Genomic DNA, 17239 nt, shown 5'->3' on the forward strand with positions numbered 1-17239 from the left:
CTCCACGGGGTGGGCAGCGCCTGCTGTGCCGGTTGGGAGGGGCGGGGCGGAGCACTTCTTCTTGCTGAGCATCCCGGGAGTTGTAGTCCAGGGGCGGTCTCCATCCGTGCCCTACCCCCACCCCGTTCTCTCTCACTCCTGACTTTTGCCCTTCCTGAAGACATTCCCGCTATACCTTCAGCCTCCTGATTGGCTCTTTGGAAGAAATCGCTGTGTCCTAAACTCAAGGTTGGGTCCTTCAGCCTCAGGTAGGGCTGTAGGATTATGGGGGAAGGAGTGTATATTTAGTTCCAACCCTGTGCCAGGCAGTATGCATATTTTGGCTTATTTAATAGAACAGATCTTCGAAGTAGATTTTATTAATCCTCATTCTACAGATGAGGAAAGAGGCTCAGAGGAATTGTTTCATCCAAGATTACAAAGACAATAAATGGTACCTAATAAATTTTATTCAGCAATGTATTTCCAAAGTCATTGCCTTGCCCACAAAATCAGGAGAAATATGACCATTGAGGGTAAGGGATTGTTCTTTTTGCCTATGCATCCTCTGTGCCTAGCCAAATGTCTGATATCTGTTGAATTATGAATAGTAATGACCCAAAGTAGCAGAAATTAACATAAATAGCACTTATTACTGCCATGTTCTCTTGTGATTATTTCAGATACATTAACTTATTTAATATTCACAATTAATTTTTAGAGTCCTACAAAAAAATTATCATTTTTACAGGAGAGGAAACTGAATTACAAAGAAGCTGAGTAATTTGTTCAAAGTTGTAAACTTGATACTCAGCAGAGGTGGGGCATGAACTCCAAAAGGTTCTAAGCATTATGCAACTTGAATGAATGGAAGAAAGACCAAAAGGTAAGAAAAGAAAGGGTTGGGAATAAAGGAAATCTGTAGGTGAAGCTACTGAGTTATGACTTTCAAGATAGAGCCGAGTAACTTCTTTGGATCACCCACCTTTGTAACCATAGTAGATTGCAGCAGCCAACAGCCAAAAGGAATGTGTGGTTTGTGGATCATCTCTCAAGTTTTTGGAGTCACCTTTGGGACTATTGTAGGGTTATTGATTGTTTTCATCTAAGGGAAGCAAAAGAATGGCTGTAATGTAACTTTTTGCTACTTGTGAGTAGCTCACATAAACTGTGGTTGCTTGCTTTCAAGTGAGAAGTAAATCTCCTATAATGACAGTGTTGTTGGTTTTCCTTTATAGTGATAGAATCCATAGTCTCATAGTTCCAGGGACTTCACAATCCAGCCACTTTAAGATCTTTTTTCCCCATGACTCCCTTTTAGCCGGTTAGGCCCATTTGTTGATAAGCATGCCTTGTGTATTTGTGGTTTCTTCTCCGTTGCTTATTACACTTTTTTCCAGTGAGAATATCCTTCTTTCAATCCCCTATTCTTTCCACTCTTTGAGGACTATCTCCTCAAACCACACCTGCAGGGATACATACTGTTTTTAGTACTTCACATTTAAAAGGGAACACAAAGGCACCATAGGATCTCGAGAAGACAGCAACTGAGAAGTGGAAGAAACTCACATTGGACAGGCAGACACTGAAGGAACTTGGGATATTTAGTCAGAAGAGACTTAGAGGACACAAAAACTATCTTTAAATAATTTGAGGTTTGTGAAAAAGAAGAGGTTAAAGGGGTAAAAGCAGAACCAATGACAATAATAGTAGTATTTATTATTCCTAATGTGTTCTCATCTTTAATTCCTACACCAGCTCTATAAGGGAACATGTATTATTGTACCCATTTTGCAGTGTAGAAACCGAGAAGTGAAAAGTGGAGTCTCTGTCCCAAGATTTCAGAACTAATAACTGACAGAGCCAAGATTCTAACTTGGGTCTGTCTGATTCCAGGACCCAGATCTCTTCACCACCACACTCTACTGAGCAATGCTTCACAGCACAGCATACATAAGAGGTGATAGTATTTACTGCACTGGGATAAACATAAGAGGTTTCTCAGGGCCATAGTTCTGGGGCTATGGCTCCTTCAGGCCCTGCAAAACAGCTAGAAAGGCCAAGGGAACAAATAAGCCAGCACGTCTATAATACAATGGAGCACCTGAGGATGGCAGACACAGGGACTGAGAAGTTTTGGGTAGCACTATCACATTTAACAAGAGGGTTGATTTGGGGCTGATTATAAGGAATAACATTCTCTCCAGGAATTTGAAATAGGGTGTCTCATGAAAGTGAATTCTGTATTACTGGAGAGGATGAAGGAAGAACCATTTATTAGTGATGTCATGGAAGACATTCATCCAGTTGGATTAGAGGACCTCTATAGTTTCCCTACCATAGATATAAAAGTTACATCACTTTTATGAATCCCTTTTCCTCCAAACCAGCCCGCCAAAGATTCTGCCTCCTATGAGCTTTACTAAGACTTGTCAGCCCTGATTTTTTTTTTTTAATTTATCAGCCACTGCCTTGTGACATTTTTTGTATGTCTAGATAGCTACTACATATTGTTCAACTTCTCACTTTGGTAACTAGCCCTCTAACAGCAATGTAAGCTCCTTATGGTCAGTATTCATGTATTAAATATCTTATTACCTCCTTCAGAAAGTGCAGTATTTCTATTGAATAGAGAGAGGGAAAAAGAACTGATACTGGAGAGGATTATCTATCCACATGATTCTCTCTCATGCCCTATTTCTATATATAGTACATTTGACTGTCTACATATTATTGGGCGTTAAAAAAAATCATCTCTTTGCCATATACTACAAAATCTCATTCAAAATTCTGCAGAAAAAGAGTAAATGTAGACTGACTGAGCTCCTGGAAAGAAAACCTCTGCCAAAAATACCACTTGCTGGAAAAACTTCACCTCTCTCTCCTGTAAGTCCATATCTAAAACATTCCTCAAAATCTGACCTGAGAACCTTTTTCAAGATTCAAGAGCCTTTCTTGTTCAACATCCCCAATTTCTTATTACTCTTCTAATTGGCATTCTCATGACATAATACATTTCCTTTTATACAGTCATTTTACATATGTAGAATTATTTCATGTATATTTTATATTGCTTGCTATGTAGTATGTCTTCCCAGATAAAATTTAAGCTCTTTGAGAACTTTCTATAATTTTGAAGCTACACATGGGCATGAAACAGCAAAATATGTGAGCAACATGGTTCCTCAATATATGCTTACAAAATAATTGACACTAGTAAAGTGGTGATATCAAGGTCTAAATAACGATTTTGATCTCACATAATTTTTAACATATCACATTTTTTGTTTGCTTATATTCTGTGAATCTTGGGGGAGCACTTATGATTCACTAAGTTAATCAGTTAAAAAACGGATTCTGAGAAGTAAATCTACCAAGTGAATCAAGGGTAGTGAAGGGACTTGTTCCGTTACAATCAGTCTCTTATAATGATGACTGAGGATGCTTTCCAGTTTTCTCTCTTCAGCAATGATAATAAGGACAGATTGTAAATAAATACCCTTAGTAGGTTCAGAGTTATCAGAAGATGCTAGGCTGTAAAGAGGTAAAAAAAAAGGCATTTTTACAATTGGCTATGTAGAGGCTCAGTCATTTAATGACAGCAGCACAGGAATATGACTTACTTTGTGCACCAAACTGGGGACTTCTGAATGATGGAAGAAAAGACTTACAAATGACCAAAATTTAGAGTAATGATCTCATTTACTAACTAAGTTCTGGAACAAAAAAAGTCATATTAAATTTGAAAGTTTCCTTTAAATAAAAATGCTTACAGTGGCCAGGCAGGCATGCTATTTAAATTAATAAAGTATCAGATAGAGACAATTAGGATCAGGGAAGACTTCAGCCAAATTGAGAGCAAGTGTTTTTCCTAAAGGGATCAGTATCCACTAACTGCTTTACCTGATTTTTGTCAGGTAAATAAAATAAAAGTCAGATAGCAATAAAAGTCAGATAATCCAATTTGTATTCAAAAATTAAAAATATTGGGGCACCTGGGTAGCTCAGTCAGTTGCACATCAACTCTTGATTTCTGCTCGTCATAATCTCAGGTTGTGAGATCAAGCCCCCACGTCCAGCTCCACGCTGAGCACAGAGCCTGCTTAAGATTTTCTGTCTCTCCCTCTGCACCTCTCCTCCTCCTCGAATAAAATAAAACAAAATTTAAAAAAACAAAAATTAAAAATATTTTAATTTAAATTTAAAACATTTAAACTTGTGTGGGTCAAAGGAAACATAACTACAGGAAACATCTATTTCCAGTAATAAGGAAACTAGATGACTTAGATCCACCCACTACTGAGGATTATTAGAAAATCTAGACAAAGTGTATAAAAATCATGTGCTTAAAGTCATGCAAATTTAAGAAGATAGAGAATAATTACTGGGCCAGAATCTTCAGAAGGAGAGAGGCTCCGAGAGGCAAGTCAGAAGCTTCAAGCTTCCTTTTACTTGAGGATGTTAGATATTTACAGAGGGGAGAGCAGAGAGGCTAAGAACCTAAGGAGAGTAGGGGTTGGGGTCCTGAGTCTGCCAAAGGAAGGCATTGTAGTGAACTACAATTGACGCTGGTAAAATGGTGTCCATTCTAAACTCTGGGTTGAAATCGCTAGCAGTGTGAACCAGAAGATAGGCCCTCACAGGTAGCACACTTCAGTCTCTTAAAATGTCAATCCCTAAAATTGAAGGTTATTTCAAAGTGTTAGGACACCAGTTACTTGGCAGAAGAATTCTCTGAAAAAAAAAGAAAAAAGAAAAAACTACAGCATCCTCTCAGACCAATTCTACAATTTTGCTAATACACTGACTCATAGTGAAAAATAACCATGAAAAAAGCCAATTTCTAAATGTCACATACTATATAATTTTATATGTATATATAAAACACATTTTCAAAATGACAAAATTATAGAGATAGAAAACAAATTAGTTTTTCTCATGGGTTAAGGATGGTGGAGGGTGAGGGAGTGGGTGTGACTGTAACTCTAAGGGATAGCTTGAGAGAGATATTCATGGTGATGGAATAGTTCTGTATCTTGATCATGGTTGTGGTTATATGAATCTGTGGTTACATGTGGTTATCACATGTGGTAACTGATAGTTTTTTGGTTTGACATTCCATATAGTTACACAAAATGTAACCATTGCGGGAAACTGAAGGATATACAAGATATTGCTGTAATACCTTTGCAACTTTCCAAGAATCTATAATTTTAAGATAAAAAGCAAAACAAAAAGCGAAGCACATCAGAAGATTATATTACATTCATGAAAACAAACAGAAACATAAAGCAATAGAAAAGACCAATGGGAGTCCTTGGATATTGGAGAACTTTAGCTATATTTACTGTGCTTAATGAAATAGACAAAAATTTAGAATTTTGTCAGAGATCTGGAAATGAAAAAATAAAACATAATCAAAATTAAGAACTCAAAAGATGAAATAAGAGATTAGACACAGTGAAGAGAAATTAGTGAATTGGAGATAGATCAACATCTCAGGGCACCTGAGTGGCTCAGTCGGTTAAGTGTCCAACTCTTGACTTTGGCTCATGTCATGATCTCATGGTTCTGAGATGGATCTCACAGTTCTTAGGATTCTCTCTCTCTCCCTCTCTCTCTCTGCCCCTCCCCAACTTGTGCAAGCACGTGAGCATGCACATGCACACATTCTCTCTCTCTCTCTCAAAATAAATAAACTTATAAAATAAAATAAAATAAAACATCTCAAACAAATCACAAAGAGACAAAAGAATGAAAAATACAGAAGTGAAGGTTAAAAATATAAAAGCTACACGGTCAAGTTCCAATCAGGGATTCTTGTGTCTAAGGAATAAACTTTTCTCTCTCTCCTGGGAGGAGAAGAGAAGGCAGTTTTCTCTTGCTCCTGTATATAAACAGGTAATATCAGTTTTTCTGATCCTCACTTGTGATACAGACTTTGAAGTTTGTACACATAGGACATGTGACTTGGCTTTCATTACATTGTCCCAGGAGTAAAAATTGGGGTGTTGGAAACCACCTGGTCATTATTTTCTTTTTAAATGAAAAATGGTAAACTGTCTGTGCCCCAAATCATGTGCACATTCAAGGTAAAATTAATAAATATTAATATTTTCTAAAACAATAGCAGGAATGAAGAAAAGAGGCTAGCTACTAAAAAATACTAATTATAGTTGTATAATTCTACTTATATTAAGTTAGTAAAAGAGGAGGAGAAAACAGTGGAGAAAAGTAAGAATGTGGTTACCATAAATGTCCATATAAAGGCTATCTTTGCAAGGGATGGAGGGAATAGTGATTTGGAGAAGGCAAAGTGAGAGGCTTCTGGGACATAGCACTATTCTATTCCTGACCCACATATGTTTACACAAGTATTCTTTTTGAGCTAAATTATGGGAGGTAACTCTTTATTTCATGCATTGTTCTCTGTGTAGGAGATCACAATAAAAAGATAAAGATGCCTTTGGAGAGGATTCAGGTTTCAAGTACCTGATTTGAATCTTTGCATTAAGAATTTATACCAGTCTAAGTATTTATTCTCCTATCTTAAGAAGAACTTGAAGATGGTTTCCTTTAGCTTGGTTTCACTTGGCATATTGTTTTTTGTTTTTTTTTTTTTAATGATTATTTCTGAGTCAGAGAGAGAGAGACTCTGAGTCAGTCATTTATTTATGAGTGGGGGAGGGGCAGAGAAAGAGGAAGACACAGAATCAGAAGCAGGCTCCAGGCTCTGAGTTGTCAGCACAGAGCCCGTCGTGGGGCTCAAACTCACAAACTGGGAGATCATGACCCGAACTGAAGTCGGTCGCTCAACTGGGTGAGCCACGCAGGCACCCCTCATCTGGCATATTGTTATGTATGGAGAGTGGGAAAGTATATGATATTACAGGACCCCTGATACCATACTACCATGATCTTTTTTGTTATTTATTCAAAAACTGTTTCAATTCCCTTCAACTCTCTCCGTGTCCTTTATCACATCCCTTTCCAGAGATACGATCCAGTTTATAGTTCCATCACTGCACTGAAGTTCTTTGTTCGATTCATTAATAACATTCAGTAGTTCAGCCATTCACTCAAGTATTAATTGAATGTCAAAAGTTGTATGGTAAGTGCCAGATGTAGAGCGGTGCACTGAATGGATACATCCCAACTTTCAAGGAGTTTACAATCTGGTGGGAGATGTGCCAATTTAACAGACAAGTATAATGCCATTTCATCAGTGTTCTGACAGAGGAATAGTGATATAGTAGGAATATACCAGAAGAGTACCTAATTCAGAATTGGCAGGTCAAAGTCGACTCCCAGATGATGTACTATCTAGACGAGACATATATATAGAAAAAAATTAGCTTTGAAGAATGAGGTAGCCTGATGAACAGTGGGTGACAAATCAGAAGTGAATTACTGCAGTTCAAGAAAATTCAGTATGTATACAATAGAAAGTGTGAGGGGGAAAAATGTCAAATAACGATGTTGGAAATGTCAGTAGAGGAAAGGTCACTTTGGGACTGGCAAGTAAGAATAAGGTGTGTGGACTTAATTCTAAAAACAGCAAAATTCCAATGGTGGCTTTTAAGTAGGAGAATAATAAGATCATATTTGAATTTTAAAAAGATCATTTTGGGGGATATATTGAAGAAAAGCTAGGCTAGTGTGATCAAATAGTTTATAATAATTATCCAAGCAAGAGATAATGACAGTGAGATATAAAGATATAGGTAAGTTACAAGGTAAAGATATATCATGCAAATATTAATTAGAAGGAGGCTGAGGTGGCTATATTAAAGTGGGCTTCAGGACAATGAATGTTACAAGGGATAAGAGAAATAATGATAAAATGTCCAGTTCATCAAGAAGACACATAACCAGAAGTGTGGATACACCCCCCTGCATCTCTGTAGAGCCACATGTCCAGTTGTGTTGAATGGAATGTGTGTGGAAGTGATGTGTGTTAACTTCCAGGATAAAATAGTTAAGGGTCTGATGTTTCTGTCCATTTTACTCTTCATGCTGTCTGCTCTCTGTATGATGTTAAAATGACCTTGAAGCCACAATATGAAAGCAGCCTCGACTGCTGAATCACAGCATAGAGGAGAGCTACTTGATCCATATCAGACTCAGACATGAGCATAAAATAAACTTCTGTGGCAGTGAGGTTCTGAATCTATTTGGCACAACAGTTAGCCTTCTCTCCTTAAATGCAACAGCAAAAAGGAGCTCAGAAAGTGGACAGAAAGCATCTGGTCATCTCTACCTATGTAGATAATGGTTTCAGCAGTTACTGTGTTTTGTTTTGCTTTCCTTTACTATTAAGGAGAATAAAGGTTTTATTTTAGATTTTTCATATCATATTTTTTATTATTGCTAATCTTTCAAGTGATATTATTTCAATACTTAAACTAAGTTACCCTTCTACTTGAATTTTCTTCCCTCACTTTCACTTTCTTTTTCCCTATAAAATAAGTATGTTTGAAAAGCATAATAACTTTATAGCTGAATTTCATACTTTTGAATATGTGTCAGAGGAATAAGCAAGTTGGATTCCTATAAATGTATAAACATGGCTCCAGCCCATTATTTGCCTCAATGTGTTTATATATATATATATATATATGCATATATATGTAATATATAATATGTACATATATACATATATATTAGTAATATATATAATATACATGTATTAGTTTTTAAATATTAATTTATATATAATATTAAATTGATATTAGTTTTGTGGGGTATAATTAAATATCTAGGAGGAAAGGAGATTCAACTCTTTAAAAGTTCAACAGGTTTCATTATTGTAATACTTTTGAGACCCTTTATTTTTTTTTTAATTTTTTTTTCAACGTTTATTTATTTTTGGGACAGAGAGAGACAGAGCATGAACGGGGGAGGGGCAGAGAGAGAGGGAGACACAGAATCGGAAACAGGCTCCAGGCTCTGAGCCATCAGCCCAGAGCCGACGCGGGGCTCGAACTCACGGACTGCGAGATCGTGACCTGGCTGAAGTCGGACGCTTAACCGACTGCGCCACCCAGCGCCCCTTTTGAGACCCTTTAAATGGCCAATGTATGATTTGACTCTAACAGTAAGGCATGTTTTTAGGTTTCCCAACCTTATAGGATTATGATTCTTATTTTTCACAAACACAAAGCATCCTGTAGAACTATTGTTTTGTAAAATAAACTTTGGGATACACTGCTACAAAGGAATGATTTTTTTTTCAGAAATATCAAATAAGACTATTTCATATTTTGGTTCATATTTCTCAAGGCCCTTTATAATTCAACTCTGTTATAGTACTATTGGAGACCTGACTTTAATAAGCGTCTCAGGTGGTGGTTGTGCTTCATTATTTGTTCTCTTCTGTTGTTAAACTTTATGGTATATGGTTGACTTTAGTGTTTTATCATTGCTGTTAGTATCAGTATCAGTTTTCTAACTCTGTGCTTGGTTCTTCTTAGTGTAGGCTCTCATCATCTCTTGTTTGGGTGGCTATAATTATCTGGTACATAGTACCTAAAAGAATCATAATAGTACTGCTTATTTGACTAGTGTGAGAAATAATTAAATAAAATGTTTGCAAAGGAGTTAGAACAGTGCTTGACATGTAAATGATCTAATAAATGTTAGAATATTATTATATTTTAGCTATTTATTTGTTTCTCACCTGTTCCCCTGATGTTTAGTCCATCTATTAATTTTTAAAATTTCAACAATTATGTGTTTCACTTCCCAGGCCTTTAATTTTTTTCTTTTGTGTAACCATTTGTGCTATTTCTTATTTTATAAATGTGATGTCATACCTTAACTTTTCAGGGATTTTAATTATACATATCTTCAAATTTACAATCAATATCACTTTTGATTCCTCTTTTAACTATTTCATAGGCATAAGGTCTTCAGTTTTGTCTCTCTTTAATGGGATGTCTTTCCTCAGATATTTGGCCATTTGTATTGTGTTTATCTTTACAGTGGAAATTTTGTGTTGGATTTGCTGCTCTGTTTGTTTTGGTAGCTTGTAGTAGCTTCTTATTTCTTCAGGCACGTCTTACCTGCTTTTCATATTTTAGAAATTTTTCCTGATTTCTGCCCCACTGATAGTCCTACACGTTTTATAGAGAAGGTTATTTGTGACAAAGTTCATGACTTGGCCTTTGTGTAACTCTTTTTCCTCACCTCCCAGCATACACTTCAGCTTCATAAACTATCTGCAATTTACTGAATATTTCCAGCTTTACTCTTAGCATTCCTTTTCCAAAGCTGCCTTTTCTGCTTAAACTAGCTGGTTCTGAATTTCGTTCCCTCAACTTGTCAGTATAGGTCAACTCTGCTGGAGCATGGCTTTCTCTATAAAATTCTTCCCTACCCTGAATAGCATTGACCACTACTTCCTGGGTATCTCAGTCTAACCCAGCTCTTATACACTCATCAGAACACCAGTAATATATATCTTTATTTTGTCTGTTTGTGTGTGACAGGGAAGAACATTCACTTCCAACCTTCACTTCCCTTCTAAAGAGGGCAAATGTCAAGGAATGTCTTTCAATTTGCTGAGCTGGGTGATATATGAAAGTGCAATCTGGGAAGCTGAGAAAGATTAAATAGTGCTATATATGGAAAGAGGTGGGGGAGGCAAATCCCAGAGTGAGAAGGAGACTGAAATCAGACACTGAGAGGCTGGAAGAGAGGGACTTTTGAGGAGGAGGGAGGAAAAAAATCACACACAGTGAAAGGAGATTAGGGAAGATTTTGTGAGTAGGATAGGAAGAGGAAAAAGAAGAAAGGTTGGGTAAAAAGTTTTCTGTGCAAAATGGATTTTTGCGTCCTCAAATTCTTGAGTCCAGTATATTTCAAGAGTCAGGTGTTTTGTTTGCTTTGGTTTTGGTTTGATTTTTTTTTTTTTTTTGTAGTTTAAAAAGCTAAAACTTTGCATCTACAATATATTTTGTAGCCCCAGTGGGATCTGGGGCAGGACCCTATGGTCAAATACATTAATATATTTTTTTAGTGAAAAGTATATATATCCACACCAGTTTGGATAAAGAAAGAATATAAATAGTCTTTCCTAAGCACACATTTGGTTTTGCTGCCAAATGAATTTACTACAAATTAGTAAAAATCCTTTTGGTTTACTTTATTGGATTTTGGAATCATGACTAAGCAACTATGGTCCTGTATAATCCTTGCCTTCACTGCTCTACCAAATCTTCCTGTATTTGACTGGGCTCACTCTTGTGTCTATGGTCAAATGCTGGGTCATTGGTCTAGGATGTCCTGAGCTGGGGGTGGTTTGTCTCTGTTCTTCCAGGTCATCCAGCCAACTAGACCTGGCTAGTTCACACGGTAGCAGCAGGGTTCCAAGAGAGCGAGTAGAAGCACACAAAGCCTCTTGGAGGCTAAGCTCAACACTGGCATGTGGTCATTTCCAACACATATTTTAAATCAAATCATCAACCTAGCCTAATACAAGGGATAGGAAAGCAGACTCTACCTCTTAATGTGAGGATCTATAAAGTCACATTGCTAGGAATGTAGAACAATTAGGACTTTTTTTTTTTTCAATCAAGCTACATATGCTGAGTCTGAACATAAAGTGGAGATGGTTAGAGAACTGATGTTATCTAGGTCCAGTCACAAATTCATTGGTTGCCTCACCACTATCAGTTTCCCACCATTCTATTTTATAGCAGTATTTGGATTTCCTTTTAGGTAGCCATCTTCCTTTTTTGTGTAGTAGCTTTTTGGGTTGGGGAAATTGACTCTACTGTCTGCTCAAGGGCATAAATCGGTAAATCTAATCACATTCCCTTAGGCTACAGGTTAGGGAATGAGTCCTAAACAAACACGGGACTTCTATAGCCAAAACTGGCTCAGAAACAGTCCAATCAAGGTTAAGTACAAGATTTTGATCAATGATTGAGGATGGAAGAAGCATGTAGTCCCTGTTTCTGCTCAGAACCACAAGATAAGTTAGCCTGAGGACGAAGCTGACACACAGGAAGAGGGAAGAGGCTAAAGAATCACAAAGAAACAGAATCAAAGTCAAGGTCAAACTGCTAAGTTTCCTCTTGGTCTTGAGCTTCTTGGTAACTTGAGTGAACAGATCTCCAGCCTGAGTTGCATTTTCTAATACCTATGAAAGCATTCAAACGTGACATATTTTCATACCTTTTTCCAACTCATTAGACTTCTTGAGGTAGGTACCAGGTTTAAGTTCTCCAACTCTCCAGTTTAAGCATAGTGCCTTTGTCATGGTAGATCTAAAATAAGTGTTTGGTTAAGAGCCGTATATAATCTAGAGCCTGCTGAAACATAGTTCTCCAGTATGAATAAAATATAAGCAATATTTATAAATAAGAAAACAAAAGATAGTAAGCATGCCCCAACTCATAGGGCTCAGTTCATATTTATAAATGAATGTATAAATCAGTTTATAAATGAAGAACTTAAGCCTGAAATCTATCATTCCATACAGTTCTATTTTGCTATAGCAATATATTTTAAAAAGCTATAAATAAATGCCTTTGGTTAAAACAAAAAATTACCACACACACACACACACACACACACACACACACACACACGACCCTAACCAGAAGGAAGGAAATGTTCCAGAAAGGACAATCCAATCGTATTTTTATGGATAGTGGGTTTTCAGAATAAGAAAAGGAAAATAAACAACAGAAGAATTAAAGAACAAGTTCATAGTGAAATATCATGAACATGGCACTTCCACAAATAATATTCTAATTTCGTAAAATATGTAAGCAAGCTAAACCTAATTCTCTAAGTCCTTATTAACATTTTGATTTCAGTGTTCCTAGGAAAAGGGAATTTGGTTATTTGGCAAGGGGTGTTGTGAAAATTAACTAGAATGGATGCTTGACTGAAATGAAAACCAAATAGCAATGCAAAATGTTAGTTCTGTGAGACAGAGACAGAGCTCTTACATGGTCAGAGTTCTGTCTTTCTTTGATCTTAATGGGAATTAGAATGTAATTTATGTCTCAACCTTCAAGATAAAACCCATCCTTTATAAAATCAAGACAAATTAACTTTAAGTAGCAATAGAGATAAAGGGTAAATATTGGGGGAAAAAACACTGTAATGAACTGTGAAATATGTAATGAGAGAAAGTCTGTCACTGTGCAGAATCAGTGTCACGTTAACATTTGCTAAGCTAGGAATCCGTCTATCAAAAATATCTTAGAAATAATTAGTGTATCATTACAGTATTACTCTGTCTTCCTCTCACTTTAGGGGCAGACTTAAGTAACTCATTACCAAATTCTCTTAACCCAAGAGAGTCCTCATTTCTATGTTTATGCATCTATCAAAGTCTTACTTCCTTACAGTCTTATCAGATAAGAGTATCGTATATATTTCTTCAAGATTTATGATTAAGATAATAAAAACAGATGCTATCTTCAAATAATACCCAAGAAAATGAAATTATAAATTTCAAGTACAGGACAACTTAATTTGTTCAGTCTTTGTTTAGCTATAATTGGTGACTTTTTTTTATTATGTTATTGTCTGCACATCACATTTATTGCTTGACACATTGGTGAAATTTGTAGAGCACACACAGTCTAGTCAAGCACTATGCTAGATTCTGGGAATTCAAAAACAGAGGATCAATATCTTTACTTTCTCCCAATGTAGTGCAGGCTAGTTTGTAGAAGGAACATTTTCCTTATTTTTTTCAAAGAAAATGAGAAGCCCCAGCATTTTAGTCTACAAGCAATTGTTCCTGTGTATTAAAAGTCTTACAGCTCATTTACCTACTCACAAGATGCCTTTAAATCTCTCTGGAACTTAACCAAATTGCTCAATTGAATCACCTCAGGCACCTGACATTCTATTAAGTAGAATGATTAAATAGATGACCTCCTATAAACTAAGTTCCTCTTCCTCTGTCTTCTCTCAACAAGAGTGACAACTCCAACTTCTCTTTGGGGAAAGATGGGAAGAACCTACCTTAAAATAATCCGTAATTTAAGCATTCATGTGATTCCCAAGCAAAACCAAAAGAGAAAGAGTTGGTACATTCTGTCATCGAAATTATAATGAAGTAAAAGACTCCAAAGCAATTCTCCTTTCATCTAACTCTGAATTAAAAGTGAAAGACATTGTTACAGGCCCTTTATCCTCATAAATATTTTAAATCTCATGAGCAGATGTGCTTGCTGTTTCTCTTAATTGAGCTTTGAGAATCCAGTCACTGGAATGGGTTAGCACTTCTGGCAATCTCAGTGGGTTTTTCTGCTATCTCTGCTTCCCCCAAAGAAGCTGACTTTCAATGGTTTGACCATTGGGACACGGGATAAGTTGATTTCAAATTAACGCATCCTTTCAGGCATTTGTGTAAATGTGGATAATTTTTTTAATCTTACTGTCAGGAGGTAAAATCTTTTATATTTAGAAAAATAAATGATCCATCCAGAAACGTGTGGGTGTCATAGCCATGTATCTCAGACCTTAAATCTGTTCTCTCTCACTCTTAAAAAATAAATTGAATATGAATTTTTACTGTTCTCTCCTGAATAACTTAGATGTCGAGGAGCTTTAGTCTTGCTTCAGTGCTCTCATAATCCTCTGCACATGTCCCTGCAATCACAATTACTACAATATTTGTCAGTTCAGTTCCCATATCCCCCACCAAACTGCAAGCCTCCCTTAGAGCAAGGAATATGGTCTATTCATCTCAGTATCCTCAGTGCCCAACAGAGTGTGAAACAAAAAAAAGTCAAAGCACATTGACTAAGAAAGGAAGGAAGAAAATATGGAGGAGAGGCATATAAAGATCAATTATGTGGGGAAATGTTTTAATAATGTAGTAGGAGATGGTTAGAAATTCTCCATTGTAACATCTACTTGGGAAAATCATGTTGTTTGTTAAAAGTTTAATATGGTATATTTGTCAAGGAGGAAAAAATACTCAGGGGTAAAAACAATTTCAAACATGTAATAGTGTGGGGCTAATTTTAGTAAACTTTTTAAAAGCACAGGGACTTAAAAAGCCTGTTTATAGGATGTCTCAAAAATACTACAAAAATAACAGCTTGGGCTGCAACAACTTGACCTCAGCATGTATACTTCTTGTGGCTATTTAAGACAAATAGTGACAAAGTTTTTGACTTGACCAAGTGGTGGGATCTATGATCTGTCTCTTTGAATCTGAATGGGGTTCTGTCTTGTTACTACCAATTGAATGCAGCAGAAGTGACACTGAGTAGGTCACTCATGCTAGGTCAAAAATGGCTATGCAGCTACCATCTTTGTTTACTGTGACACTGGGAGCTCTGAGCTTCCAGGTAAGAGGTCTGCCTACTCTGAGACCAATATACAAAAAGGCTATGGAGGTATGCAGTGGACATGACAGCTGATTTAGTAAATGGCTTTCATCATCTGCCTTCCCTGTAAGTGAGCCGTCTGGGACATTCAGACCCATTAAGCATTTATATACCTGTAGCTCAGCCATTATTTGACAGCATCTGTATAAAAGATTCCAAGAAATGTCCAGCTGAGCCCTTCCTGAATTTCTGACCACAAAATTGTGAGCAAAATAGAATAGTTGTTTTTATCTGCTAACCTTTTAGAGCAATTGGTTACACAGCACTATTAACCAGAACACTTCTAATTATGGAGCCTCTAATCAAGACCTAATTAAAGCAGTTGGGAGGTCAGGTAAAATTCTGTTTAATAACATTTTTTAGAGATGAGCAAATTTGAAAGGATTTTGACACATGAAAAGATGCTCAACATCACTCATCATCAGAGAAATGCAAATCAAAAAAGATACCACCTCATACCTGTCAGAATGGCTAAAATTAACAACTCAGGCAACAACAGATGTTGGCAAGGATGTAGAGGAAGGGGAATCGTTTTTGCACTGCTGGTGGAAATGAAAACTAATGTAGCCACTCTGGAAAACAGTATGGAGTTTCCTTAAAAAATTAAAAATAGAACTACCCTACGACCCAGCAATTGCACTACTAGGCATTTATCCAAAAAATACAGAAATGTTGATTTGAAGGGGCACATGCACCCCAATGTTTATAGCAGCACTATTGACAAGAGCCAAAATATGGAAAGAGGCCAAATGTTCACTGACTGATGAATGGATAAAGAAGATGTGGTATGTATGTATGCATGTATGTATATATACATACATGTTGCATGTATGTATACATACATACATACATGTTGTGTGTGTGTGCGTGTGTATATATATCCCTTTATATATATGCAATGGAATATTACTCAGCTATCCAAAAGAATGAAATCTTGCCATTTGCAACAATGTAGTTGAAAGTAGGTTATATTATGCTAAGTGAAATAAGTCAGAGAAAGACAAATATCATATGATTTAACTCATGTGAAATTTAAAGAAACAAACCAGATGAACATAGGGGAAGAGAAGGAAAAATAAGATAAAAACAGAGGGAGACAAACTATAAGAGACTCTTAAATACAGAAAATAAACTGAGAGTTGCTGGTGGGGTGTTGGGTGGAGGGATGGGCTAAATGGGTGATGGGCATTAAGGAGGGTACTTGCTGGGATGAGCACTGGGTGTTATATGTAAGTGATGAATCACTAAATTCTATTCCTGAAATCATTATTATACCATATGTTAACTTGGGTTTAAACAAAAATAATAAATAGATAAATAAGCAAACACATTCTTACATACATACATACATACATACATACATACATACATACTCTGCTTGCAAAAAAAATTTTTTTGAAGGAACTGAATCTAAATAGTTTATATTAGTGATGGGGAATAGCTAAATAAAGGAGAATATTGGTCACATATATATCATTTAATAAGTTAGAAATAGTTCAGTATTTGTCACAGTTTATCAATTTAGAAAGCAAACTTGGTTTGGGGCACCTGGGGCTCAGTCAGTTAAGTGTCCAACTCTTGATCTCAGCTAAGGTCATGATCTTGCTGTTTGTGGGTCTGTGAGTTTGAGTCCTGCATCGGGCTCTGCCTGACAGCACAGAGCCTCCTTGGGATTCTATCTCTCCTTCTCTCTGCCCTTTTCCCATTTGCTCTCACTCTCTGTTCCTCTCTCTCTTTCAAAATAAATAAACTTCAAAAAAAAGAAAGCAAACTTGGATAAACTCGCAGGCTTTCAACTTGCTTCAGTCTTTCTTGCTGTATCTTCTCACTATTCTCTCTCTTCCTCTTACCCCTTTTCAAATTTGTTCCCTGATTTTTTGAAAATAAAATTT

The 17239-nt window shown here is 36.5% G+C and overlaps 1 long non-coding RNA gene across 2 annotated transcripts in view; it reads left to right on the top strand.

The window, feature by feature from the left end:
* The first annotated feature begins 4 nt into the window (after nt 1-4).
* LOC121042862 (uncharacterized) overlaps nt 5-17239 on the top strand; it is a 196751-nt gene continuing 179516 nt past the window's right edge. For both annotated transcript variants that reach the window (XR_005796493.1, XR_005796494.1), the window contains exons 1-2: nt 5-248; nt 731-865. This is a non-coding gene — a long non-coding RNA (uncharacterized LOC121042862). The remainder of the gene's footprint in view (nt 249-730; nt 866-17239) is intronic.

Source organism: Herpailurus yagouaroundi, unplaced genomic scaffold (genome assembly GCF_014898765.1).
Source record: "Herpailurus yagouaroundi ecotype Mexico unplaced genomic scaffold, PumYag 186, whole genome shotgun sequence".
NCBI classification, from domain to species: domain Eukaryota; kingdom Metazoa; phylum Chordata; class Mammalia; order Carnivora; family Felidae; genus Herpailurus; species Herpailurus yagouaroundi.